Below are 22,856 nucleotides of genomic sequence, written 5' to 3' on the forward strand. Positions count from 1 at the left end.
TTTGCCCACCGGAGAAAGGTGTGCCAGCATCTGAACGTGAATGGCATCTGGCCCCGGAGCAGAGGACCGGGACAGTGCAAGCGCATGTTCGAGTTCCCGCATAGTAAAAGGGGCATTATAAGTTTCCAGATTCAGAGAGTGGAAGGAGGGTCGCCGAGCCTCTTCTGCCTCTTTCCTGGGAAGGAAGGCAGGGTGGTAATGGGCAGAGCTTGAAACCTCCGCGAAAAACCGGCTGAAGGCATTGGAGACAGCCACAGGATCAACGAGGACCGCATTACCTGAGGTCAGGCCAGGTACCGAGGAGTGGGCCTTAATGCCAGACAGCCGGCGCAGGCCACCCCATACGACAGAAGTGGTAGTAAAACTGTTAAAGGAGCTGGTGAAAGAGGCCCAACAAGCTTTTTGCTGTCTTTGATGACTCTACGGCATTGCGCTCGGAGTCGATACAATTCGCCAACGTAGGATGGCGGCGAAAGGTGCGTAAAGCACGTCGTCGAGCACGGACAGCGTCTCTACAAGCCTCGTTCCACCAGGGGATGGAAACGCGACGTAAAGAAGAAGTAGTACGAGGAATGGAACGTTTGGCAGCATTGATGATAACAGCCGTGAGGTATTCGACCTGACTGTCACAACTGAGAAAATCGTGGTCCGGAAAGGTCGCCAGGGAGGAGTAAAGTCCCCAGTCAGCTTTCGGCATGTTCCAGCTCGAAGAACGTGGGGACGGGGTGTGGTGCAGGAGACTAACGACACAGGGGAAGTGGTCGCTCGAATAGGTGTCAGAAAGGACATACCACTCGAACCGACGGGCAAGACTGGTAGAACAGATCGAGAGGTCCAAGTGGGAGTAGGTACGAGTAGAGTCAGAGAGGAAAGTCGGGGCGCCAGTATTGAGGCAGACAAGATTGAGATGGTTGAAGACATCCGCCAAGAGTGAGCCTCTTTGACAGGATGCAGGAGAGCCACAAAGGAGATGATGGGCATTGAAGTCGCCAAACAATAAAAATGGCGGGGGAAGCTGAACAATCAGGTGCATCATGTCAGCCCAACTAACAGCGGATGACGATGGAGTGTAGAAGGTACAAACGGAAAAAGTAAAAGCAGAAAGAGTAATAGGGACAGCTATTGCTTGGAGTGGGGTGGTCAATGGGATGGGATGGGATGGTAATAGACATCGTCCCGAACGAGCAACATGACCCCACCATGAGCTGGGATAAGGTCCACAGGGATGAGGTCATACCGCTCCGAAGTATAGTGAGTAAAGGCACTACGGTCAGTCGGGTGCAACTTGGTTTCCTGGAGACCAAGGACGAGCGGACAGTGCAGGCGGAGGAGCAGTTGTAATTCCTCCCGATTAGATCGAATAGGGTGAAGGCTCTAGTTTTGGCCACTACCCCACTTATGGCCACCTTGATGTCAAAGGTTAATTTTTAAGCTTCTCTGGAATACCAGCCAGTTCTACTATAGATTATTATAAACTTTGTGAAAGGCTCTCTTCTTTTGTCTACACAATCATTCTTTTGTCTGTTTTTGTTTGGAGACACCATTTTGTGAAATGATCAGTGTTGCAGAAGCTGGGTTTTGCAGAAGTTTTCTTTAAGCAACACATGATCTGTTTCTTTTTGTATTTTACATGTTTAAATAAAACATCAGAAGAAACTTAATCTGTTCAGAGGTAAGATAAGACATTATATTTTCATTTCTTTAAAGTTTTATATCGCTCAGCCTAAAAACATGTTATCAAAAGTATGTGGCCATTAACAGATCCATATTTATCCCTGGTTCCGTGTTATGGCCATTTATGTGGCCATAAGTGGAGACATATGTATCCTGTTTTGGCCACTTCTAAAAACTGATACAAAAACATCAATATTAGTGTTCTGTCCTACATTACACTAGGCTAATTTTATTTAAATAGGCTTATTAAAATATTTTTGGTATTTTTAAATCAATGTATACCTCATTGTTAGTATTGTCTTGGCATATCATACTAATTTACCTATGTAAGATACAAAATATGCAATAGGCACTATTCAAATATGCAAAATTCTTTAACTAAATCTTTGTCATTATTTATAGGAAAAATGAGTCAACCAAAGAATAAGAAGTTTCAGTATTTTCCCAGCAATGTTAAAGATGCTCTAAAGGCTATTGATGAGGGAATGAAGGTTGCTACTGCAAACAAGTTGTAGAAAGTTCCAAGGACAACATTAAGAAACAAAATTTCTGGTGTATCTCCAAAAGAATCTACAGGGCACTGTGGTCCACTTTCTGTCTTAGGAGAACAAATTGAAAAAAAATTGGTGGACTGGGTTTTGGACTGTTCTAGCATGGGATTTCCAGTTACTAAAGAAAATCTCTGTGCATCTGTGCACAAACTTATTGAGAATGCAGATATGGAAAGTTGTAAGGCTACATTTACTAACAATCGACCTGGAAAAAAGTGGTATTATGGATTTCTTAAGAGGCACAAGGTTCTGTCACAAAAACATGCAGAATATGTCAATAGGTCTAGAGGTTCTGTTACAGAAGAGAAAATAAGAAACTGGTTTCAGAAGTATCCATCACTTTAAATGATATGGATGTGTTAAATGACCCAAATAGAATTTTTAATATGGATGAAACTTCTTTTTTTCTGGCTCCTAAAGGAGAATTAATCATAGGTCCTCGTGGCCATCATGTTTATGAAGAGTCGTGTAACTCTGACAGAGATAACGTTACTACATTGTTTGCAGTGAATGCTGCTGGAAAAGTTGCTCCTCCCTTAACACTGTTCAAATATGCAAGGATTCCAGCATCATTGGTGAAAGCAGCTCCTCCAAACAGGGGCATTGGAAAAACAGAAAATAGGTGGATGACAGGTGAAAGTTTTTTTGAGTATATAACAAATGTATTTGATCCGTTCTTGAAAGAAGCTGAAATTCCCCGGCCTGTAGTAATATTTTTAGATGGGCACTGCTCTCATTTGACACTTCATTTGAGCAGATATTGTAGGGAAAATCAGATCATTCTAGTTGCTCTCCATCCCAATTCTACACACATCTTGCAACCATTAGATGTAGCTGTCTTTGGACCTATGAAAAAAATGTGGAAGAAGATTGTTCAAAAATGGCATTTTGAAAATAATGGCACTGAAATTTCAAAATCTGATGTACCTTCTGTTCTGTCACAAATTATTACAGAACCTAAAATGGTGGCAAATATTCGTGCTGGTTTCTGGGCCACTGGTCTGTTTCCATTTAATGTGAACAATGTAGATTACAGTAAGATAGTTGTTCGTAGTATACCAGCCTCAACCACAGTTCAGACAAATGAGGTCCGAGACATTTCTCATACATAGAAAAGCAAATTGATCCTGTCCTTCTAGATGAGTTCAGAGCAACCAAGAGAAGCAATCATGAGTGGGAAGGAAATCAAGAAGCATTATTACTTTTCAAGTTCTGGAGAAAAATAGCTGATGAGGTTGAAATGCATGATGCTAGTGGTAACACTGATGACATTCTGACAGATAGCATAGCGCCTCCCTCTGTAGATAATCAAACAGAGAATGTTTCACAAAACGCAGACAGATTTAATCAAAATGTTGATAATATTGACATATTTTCAACACGCAATTCAGATATTCCTTCAATACCCACCAACAGTCTTATTCCTGCAGATATATCAACAACCCCCAACAGTATTTCACTTAATTCAGGTACTCCAATATCCAACCATAGTCCATCTTCAGTGTGTATCCAAGTGACACCACCAAAATCATTAGCAACAGTTTTTGAAAGTGTTATCACTTGGCCAGAACCTAAACAACGAGGCACAAAGAGAAAGAAAGAACATACACCCACTGTTGTGACTAGTGACAAGTGGGTGGAATATCATGAACTGAAGGAAAAAGAGAAGCAGGAGAAGGAGCAGGAAAAAAGGAAGAGAGAAGCTATGAAGGAATCAAGTCCAAAGAGCAGCACTTGGCATTATCTCACGTAAAAAGGGGTAAAACAAGAAACAGACAAGAGTTAAGTGATAGGCCAACAAGGTCTTCCGAGGAACGAGAATGGACGGACAATGGAAGCAGTTTCGATGACTATGTAGAAGGAGATGAAGATGAAATACCAGAAAATGTGAAACTATCTTCAAGTGAGAATTTGAAAGTAGGGGACTTTATTTTGGTAAAATTTAGTTTAACAGGAAATAGAAGAACAAGACCTGCAATTTTTAAGTATGTATCTGTAATTTTGAAAGTGCTTTCTGACTCTGAATATGAAATTCATTGCCTAAAAAGTTCTAATGTTCAGAAAACTTGTTTCGAATACATTGAAAATGATGTTTCGACTATAAGGGGTGAAGATATTTTAGGGAAACTGCCAGATCCAGTCTTGATGCAAGAAGGACGTTCATTAAAAACAAAGTACCCTGGTTCCATTGATACTCGTGAGAAATAAACTTGTGTGGAAATTGATTTAAATAATTACTGGGACAATTCTTTCCCTAACGAATTTTTTTTTCTGTTCATTCAGTTTCTGTACCTTATACCTATTTGATGTATGTTTGTTGTCTGTTGTCTTATATACTTGTATAAAGCACAAATTACTTTCTGGCACATGGATTGACAATTATTTTAGCCATAGTTTTATTATAATATGAAGTGGCCATAAGTGGGGAAACAACTGGCCATAGGTAGGGTTAACATGGCCAAAACTGGGGAAATGCGGCATTTATTTTTCAATATTTTTTTCTGCTTTTGTTAAATAACTTAGAATATTTGTTTCTACATGGTTGTAATGTGTAGACTTTGAAGCAATAGATACGATTTTTTAAAGTAATTTGTATACTTTCTTCCTATACTAAAAATGTGGTGTATCTCGAATTGCCCTTAATGTGGCCATAACTGGGGCCTCGACCCTACCTCTTATGTTCCAATGTAACAAGGCCATCGCTAGTCAAAAAAGAGGGGGAACGAGACGGGAGAAGAGCTGGCCACCCCGACGGCCGCGGAGGGCCAGGTTTCGAGGGAACAACGCTACAACCAGCGGGAGGCGGATCCTGTTCCATCGAGTCGTCGCCAGCTGTGGCCGTTGTCCCTGGTGGTGTAGTAGGGGCAGCATCATTTGCTGACGGGAGGCCAGCTGAGCGCCTGGCAGCAGAGCTTCCCGGCGAAACTGAGGACGGCCGGGAGCAGCGACTCACGTATGGAGCGTCAGACGAAATGCGCTGGGGTGGAGAGGGGGGATAGAGACTACTTCTTGGAGGCCTTCTTGGAAGTCCGAGGAGGCACAGGGGTGGTGGGCTGGACCCAAAGAAGGTCCTCACGCGTGGGGTCAGTTTTGGAACGCCGGACCTCGGAAGCTGGGGTCCGGAACATTTCCCCGATGGATGCCTGAGAAGAGGATCGCTTCTCAGGCGGCGGGGGGGGGGGGGAGGAGGAAGGAAGGATGGCCCCTGGGGCAGAGGGGGCGGGGGCCTCGGGGAGGAGGATTTGAAAGAGAGGGATTTGGGAGGCAGAGGCAGAGACCCCGGATGGGGGGAGGAGGCGGAGGGGGGACAGGATAGGGGTGAGGATACCGTGGAAGGAGTGGACACAACTGAGGCAAACGAAGTGGTCAACAGCACGGGATGGAGGTGGTCATACTTCTTCCTGGCCTCAGAATAAGAGAGATGATCCAAAGTTTTGAGTTCTTGTATCTTCTTCTCCTTCTGATATGCGGGGCAGTCTGAGGGTCTAGGGGAGTGGATGCCAGGACAATTAACGCACGAGGTGGTGGGGTGCATGTATGTTCCTCACGAAGAGGACGTCCACAATCGCCACAAAGGGGCTCAGCCTCACACCATGACGACATGTGCCCAAAGCGCAAACACCGAAAACAGCGCATAGGAGGCGGGATGTAAGGTTGCACGTCGCACCGGTAGCACATCGCCTTTACCTTCTCTGGGAGAACGTCGTCCTCGAAGGCGAGGATAAAGGCCCCGGTGTCGATGCGACGGTCTTTGGGGCCGCGCTGGACTCGCCGGACGAAATGCACGCCTCGGCGCTCCAGGTTGGCCCTGAGCTCCTCATCAGATTGCAGCAGGAGGTCCCGATGAAAAATAACCCCCTGCATCCTATTTAGTGCCAGATGCGGGACAATGGACACTGGGATATCCCCTAGGCGGTCGCACGCCTGGAGCGCCGCCGACTGTGTGGCGGAGGTGGTCTTTATAAGAACGGACCCCGAGAGCATCTTACTGAGAGCCTCGATTTCCCCGAAGATGTCCTCGATGTACTGAACAAAGAACATGGGCTTGGAGGTGGGGAACGTCCCCCCATTGGTTCGAGAACAGACCAAATAGCGGGGGAAGTACTTCGCCCCAAGCCGGCGGGCCTGTCCCTCCTCCCAGGGAGTGGCCAAGGGGGAAAGGGCAGGAGAACCAGACCTAGAGACAGTCCCTTTCCTTTTGAAAGACTCGGCCGCAGAGCGACCTGATACGTGTTGACATTTCATCTGCGAAACGTCCGCCCCGATACCACCCACTCCGACCAGGGGCTCTCCCCACGGGCGCCACCCAGCTTCACCAAGGGCCACCTGGCAGGATGACTCTTGCCGGGAGTCCTGATGCCCCAAGGAGACGGGCATCTACTCCTTGGCCGACGTGAGGAGTGTGCAGCTCAGGTATCGGCAGTACGATCCCTGTATTGTCAGGGGGCTACAACCTAGAGGGTACATGACGACCCCACCACAACGGGCTGGCTACCGTGCTGGATTTCTGGAGCCATGTAAAGTTCATCATGATCGTAGGTGCACATGGGGACACACTATGGGCGTAACTTGTACAACCCATCAGGCGTTTAGGCCCAATTTGAGGAATAGTGGGTATGTTTACAACGCCGGTACAATGCGTGCCAAGGTCTTAGTGCACTGACGACCAGTGGTACACCATGTAAGGCGTCCTTCCCCAAAAGGCTCGTACTTCAGTAGAATTTTGAAAAATGGACGTCAAACCCCAAGGGGGACCATCACATGGAAGGCCGAAACGGTTGAAACTCCTTTTAGTCGCCTCTTACGACTGGCAGGAATACCTTGGGCCTATTCTTACCCCGGACCCACATGAGGGACCGTCCACAGCTGAGAGCAGTGGGGACAGAGTGGGGGAGGATCGCCACTTAAAAGGTGTCGATGGCTAAGAAGACAGTGCCCTATCCTGAGTCTAGTCAAAATTACCTCCTCCCGACGACGTGTTCGGGAGGAAGAGGTCCAAGCACAAGGAAGAGCTATCACGTCCGGCAAGTTATTATGGGGAAGTGTTGACCAATGCGCGTGCCATAAATGAAGAACACGACGACATAAAACGCTCCGTAGATCGGCGAAGGGAATCGATTGAATAGCTGGCTGAAGAAGAGAGACTGCAGCCTTAGCTGCAATATCGGCCGCCTCATTTCCACAGATACCAACGTGTCCTGGGAGCCAGAGGAACGCCACCGAGACGCCCCCCAGGTGGAGCAAGCGCAGACAGTCCTGAATCCTGTGGACCAGAGGGTGCACAGGGTAAAGAGCTTGGAGACTGAGGAGAGAGCTGAGAGAATCTGAGCAGATTACGTACTGTATCCGCTGATGGCGGCAGATGTAGTGGACAGCCTGGAGAACAGCGTAAAGCTCCGCAGTATAAACCGAACACTGGTCGGGAAGCCGAAAGTGATTTGGGGTGTCGCCAACAATATAGGCATTCCCTACACCTAACGATGTTTTCGAGCCATCGGTGTAAATAAATGTGGCTTCCGTCATTTGTGCACATAGAGCAGCAAATGCCCGACGATAAACAAGTGAAGGGGTACCATCCTTGGGAAATCGACAAAGGTCACGGAGCAAGCAGATCCGGGGACGGAGCCAAGGCGGTGCTGTGTCCCAAGTTGCCAAGAAGGTTTTAGGAAAGCGGAAGGAAAGAGCATGGAGCAGTTGACGGAAGCGGACTCCCGGTGGTAGTAGGGCGGACGGCGTATCCTACATCAAATGAGGCGTCGAAAAAATGTCATGGGCTGGATTAGCAGGCATGGAAGACAGATGGCTAGCATAACGACTCAGAAGGACTGCTCGCCGATTGGACAGCGGAGGTTCAGCAGTCTCAGCATGAAGGCTTTCCACAGGGCTGGTGTAAAAAGCTCCAGACACTAAACGTAATCCACGGTGGTGGATAGAGTCGAGACGCCGAAGAATAGACGGCCGAGCAGAGGAGTAGACTATGCTTCCATAATCCAATTTCGAGCGCACTAAGGCGCGATAGAGGCGGAGAAGGACCACTCGGTCCGCTCCCCAGGAGGTACCATTCAGGACAAAGAGGGTGTTGAGGGATCGCAGACAGCGAGCCGAAAGATAGGAAACGTGGGAGGACCAGCACAGTTTTCTGTCAAACATAAGACGTTTGAAAACGGAAGGTTGACAGGACCTAGATGTAAGGAGGGCGGAATAAACTCCTTACATCGCCAAAAATTAACACAAACTGTCTTACTGGGAGAAAAACGGAAGCTGGTTTCGATGCTCCAAGAGTGGAGGCGATCGAGACATCCTTGAAGACGTCGTTCAAGAAGGCTGGTCCGTTCACAACTGTAGTAGATCGCAAAATCGTCCACAAAGAGGGAGGTCGAGACATCAGGAAGGAGAAAATCCATAATTGGATTTATGGCAATGGCGAACAGTACAACACTCAGCACGGAGCCCTGGGATACCCCGTTTTCTTGGGAGAAAGTACGGGAAAGAGTAGTGTTCACCCGCACCATAAATGTGCGCTCTGCCATGAATTCGCGAAGAAAAAGGGGCAGCCGGCCTCGAAAGCCCCAAGAGAACAGTGTGCGGAGGATGCCTGTCCTCCAACAGGTATCGTATGCTATCTCCAGATCAAAAAATATTGCTACCGTTTGGCGTTTCCGGAGAAAATTGTTCATGATATAAGTGGAGAGAGCAACAAGATGGTCAACGGCAGAACGATGCTTTCGGAATCCGCATTGGGCAGGTGTTAAAAGACTGCGGCATTCCAGCCACCAAGCTAAACGGTAATTCACCATACGCTCCAAAACCTTACAGACACTAGTCGTGAGAGAAATGGGACAATAGCTAGAGGGGAGATGTTTTTCCTTTCCAGGTTTCGGAACAGGAACGACGATAGCTTCCCGCCATCGTCTGGGAAAAGTACTGCCGGTCCAAATTCGATTATAAAGGCGAAGGAGGTAACGCAGACTATGGGTTGATAAATGCAGCAACATTTGGACATGGATACCATCCGGTCCTGGGGCAGAGGAGCGAGAGGAAGAGAGTGCATGTTGGAGTTCCTGCAGGGAGAAAACAGTATTGTAGCTTTCGCGTTTTTGAGAGGAGAAAGCAAGAGGTCGCACTTCCGCTGCACGTTTCTTCGGGAGAAACGCTGGCGGGTAATTTGAAGAGCTCGAAATCTCAGCAAAGTGCTGACCCAACAAGTCATAAATTGCGACGGGGTCCACTAATGTATCATGCGCGACAGTGAGCCCAGAGACCGGGGAGAAACTAGGCGCGCCTGAGAACCGTCGAAGCCGACTCCAAACTTCCGAGGAGGGAGTGAAGGTGTTAAATGAGCAAATAAAGAATTTCCAGCTTGCCTTCTTGCTATCGCGGATGACACGACGGCATCGCGCTCGGAATTGCTTATAGCGGATACAGTTGGCCAAAGTAGGATGGTGGCGGAAAACGCGGAGAGCACGTCGCCGCTCACGTATTGCATCACGGCATGCCTCGTTCCACCAAGGAACTGGGGGGCGCCGGGGCAATTCGGAGGTGCGTGGTATTGAACGTTCTGCAGCTGTAAGAATAACGTCGGTAATATGTGTGACCTCATCGTCGACGCTGGGAAAGTGACGGTCATCGAATGTCGCTAGAGACGAAAAAAGTGTCCAATCACCTTGGGCAAACTTCCAGCGTCGCGGGCGCATGTAGGGCAGTTGAGGCTGCAGTCTAAGGACACACGGAAAGTTTTTTTTTTTTTTTTTTTGTGGTTTTAGGGCGCAAAACTTCTATGGTCATTAGCGCCCAGCCCGTGACGTAGAAAACAGGAAAAAAACGAAATTTAAAATCAGCAGCAATGGAAACAAAGTCAGAAAATTTGAGAAACTAAAGGCAGAAGGAATGCTTAAAAGTCCACTATAGAAAGGGGTTGGTTGTCCCCCAAAAAAAAAACTTCAAATGACTGACGTCATTTCACTGTCTCTAATAAACTGTAGAACGCGGTCAGCTGAGCGCGTGTCATCTGCTAAAATCGACGATAGATCAGGCGATAGCTGTAGACAGGAGCGTAACGGATTAAAATAGGGGCAGTCAATTAAAAGGTGTCTGACCGTCCACAGCTGAGAGCAGTGGGGACAGAGTGGGGGAGGATCACCGCTTAAAAGATGTCGATGACTAAAAAGACAGTGCCCTATCCGGAGTCGGGCTAAAATTACCTCCTCCCGACGACGCGTTCGGGAGGAAGAGGTCCAAGCGCAAGGAACGGCTTTCACTTCCCGCAATTTATTGTGGGGAAGTGTTGACCAATGCGCATGCCATAAATGAGTAACTTGGCGACATAAACCGCTCCGTACATCGGTAAACGGAAGAGACTGAAGAGCTGGCCGAGGAAGAGAGACTGCAGCCTTGGCTGCTATATCGGCCGCCTCATTTCCGCAGATACCAGCGTGTCCCGGGAGCCAGAGGAACGCCACTGAGACGCCCCCCAGGTGGAGCAAGCGCAGACAGTCCTGAATCCGGTGGACCAGAGGGTGCACAGGGTAAAGAGCTTGGAGACTGAGGAGAGAGCTGAGAGAATCTGAGCAGATTACGTACTGTATCCGCTGATGGCGGCGGATGTAGTGGACAGCCTGGAGAACAGCGTAAAGCTCCGCAGTATAAACCGAACACTGGTCGGGAAGCCGAAAGTGATTTGGGGTGTCGCCAACAATATAGGCACTCCCTACACCTAACGATGTTTTCGAGCCATCGATGTAAATAAATGTGGCTTCCGGCATTTGTGCACATAAAGCAGCAAATGCCTGACGGTAAACAAGTGTAGGGGTACCATCCTTGGGAAATTCACATAGGTCTCTGAGCAAGTCGATCCGGGGACGGTGCCAAGGCGGTGCTGTACCCCAAGTTGTCAAGAAGGTTTTAGGAAAGCGGAAGGAAAGAGAATGGAGCAGTTGACGGAAGCGGACTCCCGGGGGTAGTAGGGAGGAGGAGCGGCCTGCATACCCGACATCAAAGGAAGCGTCGAAAAAAAGGTTATAGGCTGGATTAGCAGGCATGGAAGACAGATGGCTAGCATAACGACTCAGAAGGACTGCCCGCCGATTGGACAGCGGAGGTTCAGCAGTCTCAGCATAAAGGCTTTCCACAGGGCTGGTGTAAAAAGCTCCAGACACTAAACGTAATCCACGGTGGTGGATAGAGTCGAGACGCCGAAGAATAGACGGCCGAGCAGAGGAGTAGACTATGCTTCCATAATCCAATTTCGAGCGCACTAAGGCGCGATAGAGGCGGAGAAGGACCACCCGGTCCGCTCCCCAAGAGGTACCATTCAGGACACGGAGGGTGTTAAGGGAACGCAGACAGCGAGCCGAAAGATAGGAAACGTGGGAGGACCAGCACAGTTTTCTGTCAAACATAAGACCCAAGAATTTTGCGACGTCGGAAAACGGAAGGTTGACAGGACCTAGATGTAAGGAGGGCGGAAGAAACTCCTTACGTCGCCAAAAATTAACACAAACGGTCTTACTGGGTGAGAAACTGAAGCCGGTTTCGATGCTCCACGAGTGGAGGCGATCGAGACATCCTTGAAGACGTCTTTCAAGAAGGCTGGTCCGTTGAGAGCTGTAGTAGATCGCAAAATCGTCCACAAAGAGGGAGCCCGAGACATCAGGAAGGAGACAATCCATAATTGGATTAATGGCGATGGCAAACAGTACAACACTCAGCACGGAGCCCTGGGGTACCCCATTTTCTTGGGAGAAAGTACGGGAGAGAGTAGTGTTCACCCGCACCCTAAATGTGCACTCTGCCATAAATTCGCGAAGAAAAAGGGGCAGCCGGCCTCTAAAGCCCCAAGAGAACAGTGTGCGGAGGATGCCTGTCCTCCAACAGGTATCGTACGCTCTCTCCAGATCAAAAAATATTGCTACCGTTTGGCGTTTCCGGAGAAAATTGTTCATGATATAAGTGGAGAGAGCAACAAGATGGTCAACAGCAGAACGATGCTTTCGGAATCCGCATTGGGCTGGTGTTAAAAGACTGCGGGACTCCAGCCACCAAGCTAAACGGTAATTCACCATACGCTCCAAAACCTTACATACACTACTCGTGAGAGAAATGGGGCGATAGCTAGAGGGGAGATGTTTGTCCTTTCCAGGTTTCGGAACGGGAACGACAATAGCTTCCCGCCATCGCCTGGGAAAGGTACTGTCGGTCCAAATTCGATTATAAAGGCGAAGGAGGTAACGCAGGCTATGGGTTGATAAATGCAGCAACATTTGGACATGGATACCATCCGGTCCTGGGGCGCAGGAGCGAGAAGAAGAGAGTGCATGTTGGAGTTCGCGCATGGAGAAAACAGTATTGTAGCTTCCGCGATTTTGAGAGGAGAGAGCAAGATGTCGCACTTCCGCTGCACGGTTCTTCGGGAGAAACGCTGGCGGGTAATTTGAAGAGCTCGAAATCTCAGCAAAGTGCTGACCCAGTGAGTTAGAAATTGCGACGGGGTCCACTAAGGTATCATGCGCGACAGTGAGCCCAGAGACCGGGGAGAAACTAGGCGCGCCTGAGAACCGTCGAAGCCGACTCCAAACTTCCGAGGAGGGAGTGAAGTTGTTAAATGAGCTAGTAAAGAATTTCCAGCTTGCCTTCTTGCTATCGCGGATGACGCGACGGCATCGCGCACGGAGCTGCTTATATCGGATACAGTTGGACAAAGTTGGATGGTGACGGAAAATGCGAAGAGCACGTCGCCGCTCACGTATTGCGTCACGGCATGCCTCGTTCCACCAAGGAACTGGAGGGCGCCGGGGCAATTCGGAGGTGCGTGGTATTGAACGTTCCGCAGCTGTGAGAATAACGTCGGTAAAATGTGTGACCTCATCGTCGACGCTGGGAAAGCGACGGTCATCGAATGTCGCTAGAGACGAAAAAAGTGTCCAATCGGCTTGGGCAAACTTCCAGCGTCGCGAGCGCATATATGGCAGTGGAGGCTGCAGTCGAAGAACACATGGAAAGTGGTCACTCGAGTGTGTATCATCAAGGCCGAACCATTCGAAGAGCCGAGCTAGCGGAACAGTACCGACCGCAAGGTCCAAATGGGATAAATTTGCCGTGGAGGCAGACAAAAATGTGGGGACCCCAGTGTTGAGGCAGACTAGATCCGCTTGGTGGAAGACGTCTAGCAATAGTGAGCCACGTGGACAAGGATGTGGAGATCCCCAAAGCGGGTGGTGGGCATTGAAGTCCCCAACCAGCAAATAGGGGGGTGGAAGCTGAACAAGAAGATGAAGGAGATCAGCTCGTGCCATTGGTGTAGACGATGGAATGTATACCGTACAAAGAGAGAACGTGTATCCAGAAAGGGAAAGACGGACGGCGACAGCTTGGAAGGAAGTGTTTAAGGGGATTGGGTGATAATGGAGAGTATCATGGAGCAGAATCATGAGTCCTCCATGGGCTGGAGTGCCTTCAACAGAGGGGAGGTCATATCGGACGGACTGAAAATGAGGGAGAACAAAGCGGTCATGGGGACGCAGCTTTGTTTCCTGAAGACAGAAGATGACCGGCGAGTAGGATCGTAAGAGGATCGACAATTCCTCCCGATTGGCGCGAATGCCGCGGATATTCCAGTGGATAATGGACATAGGGTGAACAGAAATGGAGGAACGTCACCAAGGGTGCTGTCAACTCAACGACTGCTCAGAGCTTGCGACCGACAGGATGGAATGGCATTCAGTCGAAGGCAGAAGATCCTGATCCATAGGTTGGTCAGGAGCAGCTCCTGCCACCAACGATCGGCCAGTTGACCGGCCACCAACAGTGCGCCTCGGCGACACAGAAGATGGCCGAGGGCGATTTCCGCCAGGTGGTGCTGTAGATGGGACACGCCTTGGCGGAGAAGGAGAGGAACTGTGTTTCTTCGTAGCCTTCTTGGAGGTATGTTTAGATGAAGGAGGAACCGATGGTTGTGAAGTTGCAGTACGTAAAAACTCTTCACGAGAATGCTCTTTTTTTGAAGACTTGGCGTCTGACTTTTGGGCTCGAGATTTAGCAGAACCCGACGAAGGGTGAGCCATAGAGTGGGCAGGCGAAAGAGGTGAGGTTGAACGGGCGATCTTTGCGCTGGCCGATCTGACGACCGTGGTACTAAATGTGAGGTCGCAAGTCTGCGTGGCCGCCTCCTTTGTTGGCCGAGGAGAAGCAAGGACAGCGCTGTATTTTCCTTTCTGAGGCACGGTGGGCTGTCGACTGGCGAGTAACTTTCGAGCAGCAAAGGTCGACACCTTTTCCTTCACTCTTATTTCCTGGATCAGCTTTTCGTCCTTAAAAACAGGGCAATCTCGAGAGGAAGCAGCGTGGTCACCCATACAGTTGATGCAGCGAGGGGATGGAGGTGGACAAGCACCCTCATGGGCATCCCTGCCACACGTAACACATTTGGCCGGATTGGAACAGGACTGGCTGGTGTGATTGAACCGCTGACATCGATAGCAACGCGTAGGGTTCGGGACATAAGGGCGAACGGAAATTATCTCATAGCCTGCTTTGATTTTCGATGGGAGTTGAACTTTGTCAAATGTCAAGAAGACAGTGCGGGTTGGAATGATGTTCGAGTCAACCCTTTTCATAACCCGATGAACAGCGGTGACGCCCTGGTCAGACAGGTAGTGCTGAATTTCTTCGTCAGACAATCCATCGAGGGAGCGTGTATAAACGACTCCACGCGAGGAATTTAAGGTACGGTGCGGTTCCACCCGGACAGGGAAGGTGTGGAGCAGAGAAGTACGCAGCAATTTTTGAGCCTGGAGGGCACTGTGTGTTTCCAATAACAGGGTGCCATTCCGTAGTCTGGAACAAGACTTTACAGGACCCGCAATTGCGTCGACACCTTTCTGAATAATGAAAGGGTTGACCGTGGAAAAGTCGTGACCTTCGTCAGACCGAGAAACAACAAGGAACTGTGGCAACGATGGAAGAACCGTCTGTGGCTGAGACTCAGTGAACTTACGTTTGTGAGCAGACATAGTGGAAGGTGAGGAAACCATTGCGGAAGAATCCCCCATGATTACCGGCGTCTCCGATGGCGCGCTCCTCCCTTGTGGGGGCCCTCACCGAGGGCACACCCGCCTTAGGTGATTGTTCACACCTCCCGACAAACGGACGGAGCGACCAATCGGCACTTTCGGAAGGTATCAGCTCGGGTAATCACCCCTCCCTGGGCCTGGCCTTTACCAGGGGGTACGTACGTGTCCTACCTGTCTACCCGGGGCGGGGAATTACGCGTTACCCCGTCACCGGCTACGCATGGAAGTACGTGGGTCGGCCTTCAGACACGCACAGGGAGGAAGAAAGAGAAAGGGAAAGGAAAGAAGAGGGGGTCTCAAACGCCGCAGCGGAGAAAAGGGTAAAGAGAAGAGGTAAGGAAAGGAGAAGGACAAAGGAAGGAAGAAGACATACAAGCAAGGAAGAAGAAGAATGCGGTACATTTACAAGCGTCCGTCTCCGGACGTAGGCGCAAACCATACTCCCAGAGGGGGAGAAAGTGAAGGAAAGAGCCAGAGGTGAGGGGGGGGGGTGTAGACAGGGGATGGGGAAGGATGCGGAAAGGGAAGGTATGCAGCCCGGAAAGGAAGGAAGGCCACATTAGCTCGGGGCCCCGTGCTCGCTACGCACGTATCCACAAAAGAGTTGTGGATCCCCTGGGGGGGGGGGGGGGGGCACACACGGAAAGTGTTCACTCGTGTGTATCATCAAGGGCGAACCATTCGAAGCGCCGAGCTAGCTGAACAGTACTGACCGCAAGGTCCAAATGATTTAAGTTTGTCGTGGAGGCAGACAAAAATGTGGGCACCCCAGTGTTGAGGGGGGGGTGGAAGCTGACCAAGAAGATGAAGGAGATCAGCTCGTGCCATTAGTGTGGACGATGGAATGTATACAGTACAAAGAGAGAATGTGTATCCAGAAAGGGAAAGACGGACAGTGACAGCTTGGAAGGAAGTGTTTAAATGGATTGGGTGATAATGGAGAGTATCATGGAGAAGAATCATGAGTCCTCCATGTGCTGGAGTGCCTTCAACAGAGGGGAGATCATATCGGACGGACTGAAAATGAGGGAGAACAAAGCGGTCATGGGGACGCAGCTTTGTTTCCTGAAGACAGAAGATGACCGGCGAGTAGAATCGTAAGAGGATCGACAATTCATCCCGATTGGCTTGAATGCCGCGGATATTCCAGTGGATAATGGGCATAGGGTGAACAGAAAATGGAGGAATGTGACCAAGGTCGCTGTCAACTCGACTGCTCAGAGCTTGCGACCGACAGCATGGAATGGCATTCAGCCGAAGGCAGAAGATCCTGATCCATAGGTTGGTCAGGAGCAGCTCCTGCCACCAGCGATCGGCCGGTTGATCAGCCGCCAGCAGTGCGCCTCGGCGACACAGAAGACGGCCGAGGGCGATTTCCGCCAGGTAGTGCTGTAGATGGGACACGCCTTGGCGGAGAAGGAGAGGAACTTTGTTTCTTCGTAGCCTTCTTGGAAGTATGATGTTTAGAGGAAGGAGGAACCAATGGTTGGGAAGTTGCGGTACGTAAAAACTCTTCACGAATATGCTCTATTTTCGAATTCTTGCTGTCTGACTTTTGGGCTCGAGATTTAGCAGAACCCGACGAAGGGTGAGCCAGAGAATGGGCAGGCGAAAGTGGTGAGGTTGAACGGGCGATCTTTGCGCTGGCCGATCTGACGACCGTGGCACTAAAGGTGAGGTCGCAAGTCTGCGTGGCCGCCTCCTTTGTTGGCCGAGGAGAAGCAAGGACAGTGCTGTATTTTCCTGTCTGAGGCATGGTGGGCTGTCGACTGGCGAATAATTTTCGAGCAGCAAAGGTCGACACCTTTTCCTTCACTCTGATTTCCTGGATGAGCTTTTCGTCCTTAAAAACGGAGCAATCACGAGAGGAAGCAGCGTGGTCACCCATACAGTTGATGCAGCGAGGGGATGGAGGTGGAAAAGCACCCTCATGGGCATCCTTGCCACACGTAACACATTTGCCCGGATTGGAACAGGACTGGCTGGTGTGATTAAACCGCTGACACCGATAGCAACGCGTAGGGTTTGGGACGTAAGGGCAAACGGAAATTATCTCATAGCCTGCTTTGATTTTCGATGGGAGTTGAACTTTGTCAAATGTCAAGAAGACAGTGCAGGTTGGAATGATCTTCATGTCAACCCTTTTCATAACCCTATGAACAACCGTTACGCCCTGGTCAGACAGGTAGTGCTGAATTTCTTCGTCAGACAATCCATCGAGGGAGCGTGTATAAACGACTCCACGCGATGAATTTAAGGTACGGTGCGGTTCCACCTGGACAGGGAAGGTGTGGAGCAGAGAAGTACGCAGCAATTTTTGTGCCTGGAGGGCACTGACTGTTTCTAACAACAAGGTGCCATTCCGTAATCTGCAACAAGACTTTACAGGACCTGCAACTGTGTCGACACCTTTCTGAATAATGAAAGGGTCGACCGTGGAGAAGTGACCTTCGTCAGACCGAGAAACAACAAGGAACTGTGGCAACGATGGAAGAACTGTCTGTGGCTGAGACTCAGTGAACTTACGCTTGTGAGCGGACATAGTGGAAGGTGAGGAAACCATTGCAGAAGAATCCCCATGATTACCGGCGTCTCCGATGGCGCGCTCCTCCCTTGTGGGGGCCCTCTCTGAGGGCACTCCCGCCTTAGGTAATTGTTCACACCTCAGGTCACACCTCCCGACAAACGGATGGAGGGACCAATCGGCACTTTCGGAAGGTATCAGCTCGGGTAATCACCCCTCCCTGGGCCTGGCCGTTACCAGGGGGTACGTACGTGTCCTACCTGTCTACCCGGGGCGGGGAATTTTGCGTTACCCCATCAGCGGCTATGCACAAATATGCGTGGGTTGGCCTTCAGACATGCACAGGGAGGAAGAGAAAGGGAAAAACAAAGAAAGAGGAAGGAAAGAGGAGAGGTCTCAAACGCCGCACCGGAGAAAAGGGTAAAGAGAAGAGGTAAGGAAAAGAGAAGGACAAAGGAAGGATGAAGACATACAAGCAGAGAAGGCGAAGAATGCGGTACATTTACGAGCGTCCGTCTCCGGACGTAGGCACAAACCTTACTCCCAGAGGGGGAGAAAGGGAAGGAAAGAGCCAGAGGTGAGGGGAGGAGGGGCGAAGATGTGGGAGAGGGAAGGATGCGGAAAAGGAAGGTATACGGCCCGGATAGGGAGGAGGGCCACATTAGCTCGGGGTCCCGTGCTCGCTATGCACGTATCCACAAAAGAGTTGTGGACCCCCTGGGGGGTGGTTTGACTGTGCAGGATGTTTTAGACATCCTGTTTGAGGATTCAAACGCTCCTCAGGCTGATGGAATTTACATCACGCCCGCTGATCCAGCAGTCCTCACGGATGTGGATTCGGGTGATGAGGATGAAGGAGGAATAGCAGATAATCTCAATCCTAGACAACTCCGGGCTGAAGCTGAAATAAGATTAACAGACACACACAGAAATAGATTTCAGAAATATAGATTACAGGAACAGAAATATGCAAAAACCTAGGTTCATAGCGCACTAATTTCAAATTTGAAGTCTTTTCCTGATCCATGCTTCAACAGGTATGTTGTTAAGTTTGCAGTGGAAATTTTCGAATTATTCTTTGATGACGATCTGATACAATTCCTAGTTGATGAGTCAAACAACTACGCACTTTTCAAGAACTTTCCAAATACTAATATAACTTGTGAAGATATGAGGTGTTTTCTGGGGATCCTCATTCTAAGTAGTTATAAGTCTCTCCCTAATAGGAGGTTATACTGAGATTCCAATTTAGACACATGAAACGATTTTGTATGCAATGCCATGAGGAGAAATCGTTTTGAACAAATTCTTAGATTTCTGCACTGTAACGACAATAAATTTGATGAAAAGGACAAGATGTGGAAAATTAGATCCTTTATTGAAATGGTAAGAGAAATGTAATAAGCTGTTTGTTCCTCAAGAACATATGTCTTACGATGAATCAATGATAAAATTTTTCTGGAGGTACTCTTGCAAGCAATTTATCGGGGGGAAACCGATACGATTTGGACATGAAGCATGGTGTTTATGCACTACTTCTGGATATCTGGTAAATTTTTCCTTTTATCAAGGAAAATCACCCAATCCAGATGCAGTATATGAAGCACAGTTCGGTAAGGCCCCACTCGTTCAGATGATAGATGATTTGACACTAGATGTAAAGCTACTGCCATTCCACTTTCTTTGACAATCTATTTACAGGTTTTTCTGTTCTGTCATATCTGAGAGAAAAGGGCTATGGAGCAACAGGCACTATCAGAGAAAACAGAGCTCCCAAATCGTGCCCAATTTCCTCAAAGAAAGCGCTAGTTAAAAAGGAAAGGGGGGTATTTTGAATCCTCACTTTGCAAGGATGATGGTGTTATAGTCACAAAATGGGTGGACAATTCAGTGGTTACTGTAGCTTCTACCTGTGAAGGAGTTGAACCTGTATCATTTGTAAAAAGATATTCCGCAAAGAAGACAGTTCACGTACAACGCCCTCAAATTATCACAGCCTATAATAAACACATGGGAGGAGTGGATAGCATGGATGAAAACATTGCCATGTGCAGAATAAACATTCTAAACAAGAAGTGGTACTGGGCTTTACTTTCTTGGCTGATTGACGTATCTGTACATAATGCGTGGCAGCTGAAAAAGGAACGGGAGCTAGGACTACTCAGCCTGAATGTAGAAGAGAAATTTTACAAGTTTACCTAAAAAGATATATGAATCACGTAAAAGGAGCAGGCAGGCCGTCTATCAGTCCTATGTGTGGATACAAATCTCGTGTTCCAAGTGATATCAGATATGATGGTATAAAGCACTATATCAAGAAAACTGAGAAGAGAAGACGTGTAGTTTGTACTGCAAACAGAAATAATCAGCTGTTCACTCAAAATGTGGGAAATGTGATGTAGGACTGTCTAGAATGCTTTGAAGTGTACCATGAAAGTCAGTAAAACAAATGATTGTGAATTATTTTGTGTATGGTGTTATAAATTGCTTTGAAAGAATTATTTTGTTCAAATTTCGCCTTCCTTGAATTAAAAATCTGATTAATAAAACATCAAATGTATTTCAATATCACAAAATATTTCAAATTTAACATCAGAAGAGGCACCAATGTTAGCACTGAATATGGGATCATGGAGGAATTCTATAAGCGGGCTATGCTCCAGACTGAACGCTGAAAGGCATAATCAGTCTCAAATGATGATGATGATGATGATGATGATGATGATGATGATATGCATCTAAGTGCCCAGCGTGTCCATATGGACACGTTATGTTACAGACAAACTTAAGACAGAAGAGTCAAATAATTGCTTACATGCACTACTTACAAGCACAAGGAGTCAAAAAATTGAAAATAAATTTAAATATCCAATTTTGAAAAATTCTGGCAGTTAAGGGTTAAGTAACAAAGCCTTATCTTGTGCCCTTTTAAGATTGTGTAAGGGGTATTGGGCATTCTGTTTAATGCTGGAACTATTTAGAATGCCTAGGAAAAGTATGTAACGTTTTCACTAAAATCTTATTTCATAGTTTGCCTAAAGCCTTCAGGCATTCTACACGTTATCTAAGCATTTTATACACTACAGGGATTTCACATAATGACGGTAACAGTCATAAATGTCCCAGTTTATGGGCAGTAATTACATTTTATAAACTTTCATCTCATAAAAAGTAGTAATGAAGTTTTTCTGGCATTTCAGGTGAACAATGAGTAGCGTAACTGGGGTAGAGTCATCTCTAACGAAAAGCAATGCAACACGTACTTATCAGGGTTTTAAGCTATTATTGGTAAGCAGTTATCTAATTTTTTCGCCGCTTTTATCTGATTTGTAATAGATTACATTTACTTTTGTATCGGTAGCGAAAACAACAAAATATATTTTGCGTTCGTCTACTAGCTCTGAAGATAGTCACCGATGATTGTGATTGCCAGAAATAGCTCATTTATACGAAATTCATTCTAGTTCTCGTATGGGTCCATACTTGTGTGTTGTAGTGCAAAGTTAATGTTTTCGTGTACCTAGCGTTCACACTAACTTAAGTTAGTGTCATGTTTCCGTTACTATTACGTAGTCCAGTTCTTTGAAGTTCCATATGGTTACAGACTTAGTACAATGGTTTGTGATTCTCTTCTCCGATTATGTAATTTTTCTAATTAGGTGCTTATGATGCAGGTATTTATGTTTTGCATATTTTGGAAATCTGTGGTAATATCTTATGGGACCAAACTGCTGAGGTCACCGGTCCCCAAGCTTACACACTACTTAATCTAACTTAAACTTACACTAAGGACGACGACACACACACACACACACACACACACACACACACACACACACACACACACACACGACGGGGACAACCGTGCGGACCGTGACAAGTCGCCTTAAGACCGCGCGCGGCTATGTTTCGCATAGCTGTTATTCACACAAAAGATTCGTAAGGTTCTTTTTCCACACTTTACCAACTTCTCGCACGTTCCTATTTCGTCAAATCTCAATTTTTTTGTCTAATATAATATAAAAGTACTAAAAAAGAAAACATGGCGCTTCAACCACTAAAAAAGTGAAAACCCCGAGAATTTATGACATTGGTTTAGCAGTCAGAGGCGGATGTTCTATGTAACTTAAAGTATCGTACACGTTCCCAGCTAAGGGTTGAATTTAACAGCAATATTCACCACCAAAACACTGCTATATACGTAATCACGAGGAGTGGATGCCAATGATAATGGCTAGAAAAAAAATTACATATATCAGTTTCCAACTTAAGATGCTAAATTCCAAAGAATAGCGTAACAAGAAATCTATGAAGCTTGAAAAAGGAAAGAACAATGAATGTTTTTCAGTTGCAGGCGTGAGTGCCTGGCCACGTAGATTGGACTTCCGCTTCACCGGCGATACTATAGCCAGGTGAAGACGTCCATTCACGAAGTGACTAACTCATGTCAACAAAATTCGGACATGATTTGTGAGTCCACAAGTAGAATTGACAAACAGGAAGTTGAGAAACGGAAGAAGGAAAAAGAGATCCTCAATTAAGAAAACACGGACAAATAATGACACTGATGTATGCAGAAACGACAAAGAAACAGCATTCACCTCGTTTACGTGCTCATGTGCTGCAGGCTCATGTTCATAATCTTAGTGTTTAGTAAAATACTGGTAATGACGCATGAGTAATTCGATTGCATGTTGTACAAATTATGACGACGCGTGCACACACTAATACGTTCTATACATTATGACTTTCTCCGAACTGTGAGTTTGTTGCTGTTAGAGTTGAAGTACCAGATGCATGACTTTCTTATTTTCTGAAGATCGCGTTTCAAATACAAAATTATTGTGAATTTAAATTTCTTGGTCATTATGCTAAAGGAAAGGCAAACCTACGTTTCTAGCATTTGTAGATTTAGAGAAAGCTTTTGACAATGTTGACTCAAATACTCTTTCGAATTCTGAAGGTGGCAGGGGTAAAATACAGGAAGCGAAAGGCTATTTACAATTTGTACAGAAGCCAGATGGCAGTTGTAAGAGTCGA

Source organism: Schistocerca serialis, chromosome 6, assembly GCF_023864345.2.
Source record: "Schistocerca serialis cubense isolate TAMUIC-IGC-003099 chromosome 6, iqSchSeri2.2, whole genome shotgun sequence".
Classification (NCBI taxonomy): Eukaryota; Metazoa; Arthropoda; class Insecta; order Orthoptera; family Acrididae; genus Schistocerca; species Schistocerca serialis.